Source organism: Talpa occidentalis, unplaced genomic scaffold, assembly GCF_014898055.3.
Source record: "Talpa occidentalis isolate TD23 unplaced genomic scaffold, MPIMG_talOcc4v2.1 talOcc4.8, whole genome shotgun sequence".
In the NCBI taxonomy this organism is placed as follows: Eukaryota; Metazoa; Chordata; class Mammalia; order Eulipotyphla; family Talpidae; genus Talpa; species Talpa occidentalis.
The window spans coordinates 12745999-12753936 of NW_023605194.1; positions in this window are offsets into that span (position 1 = coordinate 12745999).

Sequence of the window (7938 nt, forward strand, 5' to 3'; positions counted from 1 at the left end):
TCATCCACTAGAGGGCGCCAGCACCCTTCGGTGGCGCCTGGAGTTGCTGGTGCTGGCTTCAAAGGCAGCTGTTAGTGGGAGAGGTTTTGGGGTGTATCCCAGCGATCTCAGAAATACCACAGTGCCTGAAACTGCTGCCTCACAACCCATTTCCCTCTCTTCCCCTTTGCACCTCAAACGTGGTGCTGTTTCCTTGTGTATCCCCAGACAACTTTGGCTCTACCATTGTGAGCAAGAGCCTTGGGAGTGGAAACTTCTGGCTGGTTCCCTGGGGCTCTGGGCTGTTGTGATGAGCATCAGAGGTGCCCCCTGAGCTGGCCCCGTGTAGGTTCTGCCTGCCCAGGAGCCTGCGGGACCAGGGGCCTCCTCCCTACAGGGCGAGTTCCCAGGAAGGAGACCCTGTATGTGGCGCGTCTGTCCTGGTTGCTCTGCCCTTCGGAACCTTGCTGGATGCCGCACTCAGAGGAGCTCATCAGACCTCTGTGCTTACTGGGCGTTGGCTTCCTGCCAGCTGCTGGGTTGGGTGGTGGTGGCACCCATAGGGACAATGAGCTGGTGAGAAGGTGGTATAGACGGGGCTCAGTGGGTCCTGTAGGATGAGGTTCAGAAGCAGCTGAAAGACTGGAGATACTGAGGGTGGGAGGAGGCAGCACGGGGAGGAGGGAGCGCAGTAGGTGAGGACCCAGCAGAGGAGGAGGAGGTGGGTACGTGGAGGAGGATTTGGAGGATCAGCATCCAGGCCAGAGGCCCTGCATGCACCTGGACCTGCCACTATTCTAGAATCAGGAAACTAACCCACCAGGCCACTCTGCTCCCAGCTCCCAAGTCCTCTCCTCTGAGCTGCTCTAGGCCAGAAAGCCTTGCGGTCTTTACCCCCTGGAGCCAAGCTGTCTGAAGGAGCCAGGGAGACAGACCATTCTGGGCTTGGCACCCAGAGTTTCTGGGACCTGGGCGCCCCAACGGCTGCAAGGACACGGTCTGCAGAGGGTTGGACTGGCGCTATTCCCACCACTGACGCTGCTAACCTGGGTGTGGGCTGAGCCACGTTCCGCGCAGTTTTCCTGACTTTACAGCATGGGTTATAGACACATGGGCTGCCTGCGTTTTCCTCTCCCAGTGGAACAGCTTCTGTTCTGGCAGCTGGAGGGCTCTGGTATTTGCTGGTCTCGAGCAGCCATTTCTCCTGTCTGCACATAATCCCTCATTGGGTTAGTTGTGTAATGTGCCTGTCTGAAATGTTAATATACTTGGTTTTAAATGCTATTGGCAGGCGATTTCCATCATCTTGAGAGCCTGGTGACAGAGATTGCCTGGAGTCTGAGGCTCATGCAGAGCCTGTGCAGAACTCAGGGTGCCGGGGGAAGGGGCGTCTCAGAAAGGGGGAGACTGGCAGGTGGATGTGGTGATGCCTTGAAAGTGACAGCTGCGGGGGAGCCCTGTGGGCTGGGTGTCTGTGCCACTCTTGACCCCAGCCGATGAGGATGGTTACCAATGCGGGGTTACCAGAAACCAGGAGTGGTGGGCAAAGGCCAGGCTCCCATCCCTCTGCGTAACATTTTGACTTTATAGAGAAGGGGACTCCCAGAGGTTGCTCATCTTGGCTAGGCCACACAGCAAAGCCCACAGAGCAAAGCTCAGAGGGTGGATCACTGCATCCTGACCTTCAGAGTTCTTTCTCCACAGTGGACACTGAAGGCTGGGACTTAGAGTTCATTTAGTCAGTTGGTTAAACACCAACAGCTTACTGCAAGCTGGCTCAATGGCAGCTCAGACTCTAGAAGAGAATAGACAAGTCAATGGCCATTGCAACATAAAGCTGGTCAATGCTCCAAGATGGCCCCGGCAGGGTAACCCTGAGAGGGGACTCACCTGGGCTGATTGGGGTGGCTAGTCTTTTTCGAGAAAACCAAGGCGTGGAGACCTGGTGGAGGATAATGCCGCGACCTGATGCTCCCTGGAGAATGTCCCAAAGGAAGCAGCGTGCACACTAGCCAACAACACGCAGGGAACAGAAGTGACTGTGCCCCAGCTCTCGCTGGAGCCCGCCAGGACTCCTTACCCCCAGGAACCCGGAGCTCCCGGAGAGGCGGGAGCCACCGGGCCCCAGCTGGGCAGTGGCTGAGCTGGATTCTACTGGAGAAGGGTTCTCCTTGAAAAAGTATCTCCTGCCCATCACAGAAAATGTCAAATACGTGCAAAAGTGAGCACCGGCCTAACAAAGCCACTGCCAGCCTAGGACGCTCTGTTTCTTCTCTCCCTTCTCCACTCACCCGCCTCTGGATGGTTTCAAAGCAAATCCCTGCCATTCTATCATTCCATCCATAAATATTTCAGGAGGCAGCTCTGAAGGATAATGACTCTTTTTAAAAAAACATAATCACAGTAGCATTGTCACACCTAGAAACAGCAGCGGCGGTGCCCGGCGGTGCACAGCGGCCTCGTTTTTTTTAAAAAAAAAAACAATTGGTTTGTTCAAGTCAGGGCCCAGGTGAGAGCCGGGCGTTGCAAGTCTTGCAATTTGCAAATTCCTCCTGAGCTGTAGTTTGTCTCTCCCTTGCTCGCCTCCTTGCAAGAAATCTGGTTGGTCATCCTGTGGTTTCCTGCTCTGCCTCGGAGCAGCTTCAGGGCTTATTAACAAGCTCCCCGCCCCTGATGTTTTTCATGGTCAGGAATGTGGATCTGGAGTCTCGATCAAATTTAACTTTGAGTTTTGTAGGGACGGCATCTTAAAATGAGCACTGTGTGTGCATTCTGGGCGCGGGTCTGCGTGCACCTCTGTGTGCAACACACCTGCGTGTGTCTCTCGGCCAGTCTCTCCTCTGTGGCCACTTCCCGAGGCCGCTGCTCCCCAGCGATCACCGGCTTCTCTCAAGATTATTAAACTACTTCAGGGCTACTCGTCAAAGAGCAGTCAGGGAGCAAATAGTAAGTGTCTCCATTCTCAAGCCAGTCCCCTGGGCATGCCACCTCAAAGAAGGCTTCAGCATGGACAGGATCCTCGTGATGTCTGCACTGCAGATTCCCCCTGCTTTCTCCTTCTGTCACCCCATATTTTGATATGAGGTCATCCCTTGAGGCCTCTGAGGACCCAGCATTCTCTCCCAGCTCCCTGCCATCATCCAGTGCCCTTTTACTGACGACATGTGCCAGTTCCCTGCCAGGAGAGGAGCCTCTGCTTCTACCCTGAAGTCCTGTGTGTGGAGGGGGCAGATTGACACAGAAGCTGCAGGGCAATGATCCCCCAATGCCCAGCCAGAGGGCCCTGGCAGGGGAGGTTGCCCTGGAAACAGATGAGGACTGGGAGAGGCTTGGGGAGCCTCTCACTTGGCCCTCATCACAGCTTATAATATTAGATAGCCCTGATATTTCCTTAGCAAGTTGTGGCTCCTGGCGGGCAACATGTCTGTCTCGTCTGTCCTGGACCCCAGCTCATCATCCTGTGTCTGGCACATGATAGGTGCTTTGTAAATACCTGGTGGCCAAATGACCCAATAGGTGCAGGTGAGAATGTCTCATGGGACCAGCCCATGCAAAAGGTCAAGTGCAGGGTCAGAGGGTGTGGAGAGGAAGAGATGTCTGTGAATTTCGGGACAGATCAGAAATGACCCCTCCCACGGTCTCTGGGGTAAGAGGTGGCGCAGCGGGTTGAGCACAGCACTGTGAAGCTGTCTTCAGCCTCTGCAGTGCAGGTTCAATTCCCGGCCAACCAGGGAGATTCCCACATGGCGTGGCAGACCCCTCCTGTCTTGCCCACTGCTCCCCTCAGCTGTCTATTTCGGTCCTTCTGCCTGTTTTGCTCCCTGCTCTGTCTCGGGTGAATTCTCTCACTGTCCCGCACCTCTGGGCTGTACCCAGTGCTTGTATAAATAATCAATAAATCTTAAAAAAAAAAAATGTGTTGATGGAGGAGGGTCAGTGCCAGCTCTATTTCACTGTAACTCGGGGTGGTGACCCCCCACCAAGAGGACAGAATGAGGCTCTGTCTGCTGAAGACTTCATGCAGGAATGGCCTTTCAGCCTCTGTGCTGTGATTTATGGGTCCCCCAGAGGGCAGTGATCGGAATTGACACAAGACACTGACCCTCTGGGTCAGTGAGTGACATCATCCAACAGAGAGGATTTGCAGTCCCAGCAAGACCAGGCCCCAGGGAGCTTCTGTCCAAGTCCAAGTTACAGAGGAGGCCGGGGTGGCCAGGTGACTTTCCCAGGCTTAGGGCAGGTTGGAGTCCAGGGCTGTGTGGTTCCTGCCTTCCCGAGGCCTCTCCTCTTAGAAAACCAGTGAACTCCAAGCAGAGACACACCCTTCCACCCCACGCTTGCTGGCAGGCTGGCATTTAAATCACTCGATCTGGCCCGGCTTTTACATAACATTAATAAAAGTGACAGTTCTGTTTTATTTGAACATCAAACTTTTTAAAAACTGCCCAGCCAACCTAGCCAATGCTGGCAGGTCACTTCCGTCTGTCTGCGGCCTTTGCTTCTGCTGCATTATCCTTTGGATTCTTTGATCTGGACTCCGTGGGGGGCTCTGCCTCCAGAGCACAGAGACGCCTGTGGCCAGGACCTTGCTCACCTGTCCTCACCTCTCATTAGGCCGCCTGCCCGTCCAGACAGGGCCTCAGAACGTGACTTTGTGCTGGGCACAGAGTAGATGCTGCGTTAAGCTGGAGGATGCTACGGACAGCCAGTGGCTTCAGCAACTTTGTGACCTATCTCATCGCCGGGCCCTCTTGTCTCCCTCCCTTGTTTATAGAAATGGAGCATCTCAGAGCTAAGCAGTCCTCGGAGCCCGTGCTCCCGCCACTGCCCAGCTCAGAAAGCTGCCAGCATCTTGGAACATTTCCGCCCCCAAATGCCCAACCCGCCTACTAGGCTTTATCTCCGCCTTGTGTCCTGATGCCCATTGCCTCTGCCTCCCGGGCCTCCCCACCACAGGCTCCTGAGAGAAGCCTTCCCATCGGCCTCTCTGCTTCCCATACAGCCCGCATTTCCAAAGCAGCTTAAAAGGGGTGATGCTTTCAAGATGAAAGTCGCTCCAATGATGTCAGTGCTCTGCTTGGAACCCTCTCTGGCCTACAGACGCCTGCAGCTCACAGGCCCGCCGGGCCATGCCCCTGCAGCCTCCCGCCAGCCTCCACCCGCTGCATTGCTGCTAATCAGGTAGGTAGGGTCAGGTTAGCGTTGTTTGTGGGTTGTCTTTAGCCTACTTGCCCCAAACTCTTGTGTGAACCCCTGGGGGACAGCTGGATGCTGATTGGGTTTCCACACCTCCTGCTTTTGGGCACCACTCTTTCCCAACCCTGATGGCCTCCTGGGTAAGTTTTGGGAATGAACAGCTCTAGCTGGGAAGAAAGGGTGACACTTTCCCTTCCCCGGAGCGGACAGGGCGGAGGGTAGACAGTAGGAGGCTTCTGGAGGAAGAAACCCTGAGCCAGCACCACGGTAGAGCCCTGATGCATGGATTTGTTCTGAGAAGCCTCAGTTTCTTGGGAATAGGGAGATTATAAGTTATAACTAACCAGGACAGCCTGTTCCCTGTGGGCCTCTGTCTTCATCTGCAAAACGGTTTCCAAAGAGTATAGCTTGACCATCTAATAATTGTCCGGGACTTTGGTTAAAGCCAGAGAGCCCTTGTGAGATCAGATGATTGAGTCACAGCGGGACTCACTGGTTAAAAGCCATGTCTGCGTTTCCTCCCATGCTCGCATCCTTCGTGCTAATTTCTGCCTCAAGCATTTGCTCTATGTCCTTCGGGGAGATCCCACAGCTTCGGAGCCTATTTTTCCCCCATGGTAGGATCAGAGTTAAAAAAAAATATCAATTGATCATGGCTATTGGTTTCCTTCTTGGCCTGTCCGCCCTTGCCAGCGCTGTCTTTCTCGGATCCCTCCCTCTGCTTCCAGGAAAGGTAGCCGGAAACTCTCCTCCTGGCTTGTTTTTTCAATTATTTTTTAAGATTTATTTATTTATTTATTTATACATTATTTATTTATTTACACATAATACATAATTTACATAAGCACTGGGTACAGTCAGAAGCGCGGGAGGGTGAGAGAATTCACCAGAGCCAGAGCAGGGAGCAGAGCAGGCAGAAGGACCGAAGGACACTGCTGAGGGGAGCAGCGGGCAGCAGGAGAGGTCTGCGCGCCATGCAGGACCCTCCTCCGGTGGCCGGGGAGCAGCCGGGGATCGAACCGGCGCCACAGAGGCTGTGAGCAGCTTCGCACCCCAACGCTCAACCGCTGCACCACCAGGGAGGCCCTCCTCCTGGCTTTTGAGGGTCAATGGTCTGGCCCCTGCCAGGAACAGAAAGAGCTCATCTCACAGGGAAACCATTACAGAAGCTGGAACATTTTCCTATTCCTCTTCCTGACCAGGAGAGAATCCCAGGCTGCAGGCAGGGAGCGAGTTGGAGGGGAGGCAGGGGACCTGTGGCTGGGGAGAGCAACGTGGCTCCCTGTTCCCCAGCGGAGCCCGGCGGGGGTGGAGGGTGTGGGGGGGTGTGGGGGGGCAGCGACACTCCTTGCTTGTGGGAACTGAGGGCAGAGGCCATGTGCGTCTGTTTTCCAAAGAGGCAGCAGGATCTTAGGGAAGAAGTGGCTTTCTGAGAAGTCCTAATGAGCAAGATCCTGGGCAGCCTCAGTCTATCCTCAGCCCCAATGGGAAAAAGGAGCAGCAGGTGGTTCTAGGGGGTCATTACGCCAAAAGGGGACTCCAGAGCAGGAAAGGGGTGACTCGGCACTTACTGGCATGGACAAAAGACATCAACGTCCAGATGGCCATTCCCCCCTCCTCCTCCTCCCAAACCTCAGCACTGAACAGGCCTTCTGGAATCTTCTGTGTAGCCTCAGGTAAAAGGAGGGCTGACCTGAATTAGCTGATGGTATCCTACCATCCTGATCAGACCAAAGAGTATGTTTTACTCGTGGCTGATGAAAATTGAAGGTTGGGCTTGAAAATGGAAACAAAACACGGGTAAAATGGGGTATGGGGCTTGGCACAGATGAGGAAGATGGCTTGGAATAACAACGCAGAGATGAGAAAGAAGAGAGAGAGAGATTGATAAGCCAATGCCCTAGCGACCAACAGTCCAGCTGGTGGGCACCAGATGGAAAAAGCCTGGACAGATCAGGTCCTGTTAACAAAGCTGATGGAAACCATGAGAAACCTCCTGCAGCTGGCTTTGCAGAACGTCTGGCACCCAGACGCGGGGCTTCCAGCAACCCATCTTGGGAAACTCTGAGCTCTGAACTTGTTAAATGGTATCCACTGGAGACCTGCTCAGCTCATGCTTAGCTGCAAATGATGGTGCAGTCTCTGGGCCTGGAAGGCCAGATGGCACACATGGTGGGTGGCCCTCGGCCCAGTGCAGTGAACACGCCCACAGCAGATGCCAGTTGGCAGTTCCCGGTCAGCTAAAGGCACGTTGCTGGCATCCCCAGCGGTGAGAGGCACATGTTTTCACTCCTGTGTGTGCCATTGTCTTCCTTCCAGCGTCCACTTTCCTCTGATGGGCATCTGCTCTTCTGTTCCCGGAGAGCCTGGTGCATCTGCTAATCTCCACTTGCAAGGATCAGGCTGGGCCCAGACAGAGCTGAGGCTGCAGTAACCGGAAGGGATAAGTAGTGTAGCAGAGAGGACCCGAGCACTCTGGGCTCACAAGCATTTGCACCCCCATCCTGATGCCTGGTGCCTCTGTCTGTGGGACTAAGAGCAGGTGACTCAACCCACCAGAAGCCTCCGTTTCCTTCTCTGTCAGAGAGGCATATCTAGCTCCTAGAATGGATGCAAGGATTAAGGGGGTAAGGTTAATGGACCATTCAGCTCAGTTCCTACACGTGGTTTTAAGACCGCTGCAGCCACAGCCAGGCAGATCCCACATAACCAGATCCCCAGCCCGAGCCCCCAGGGCCCAGGAGCCGGCGCTCAGCCTGCCTG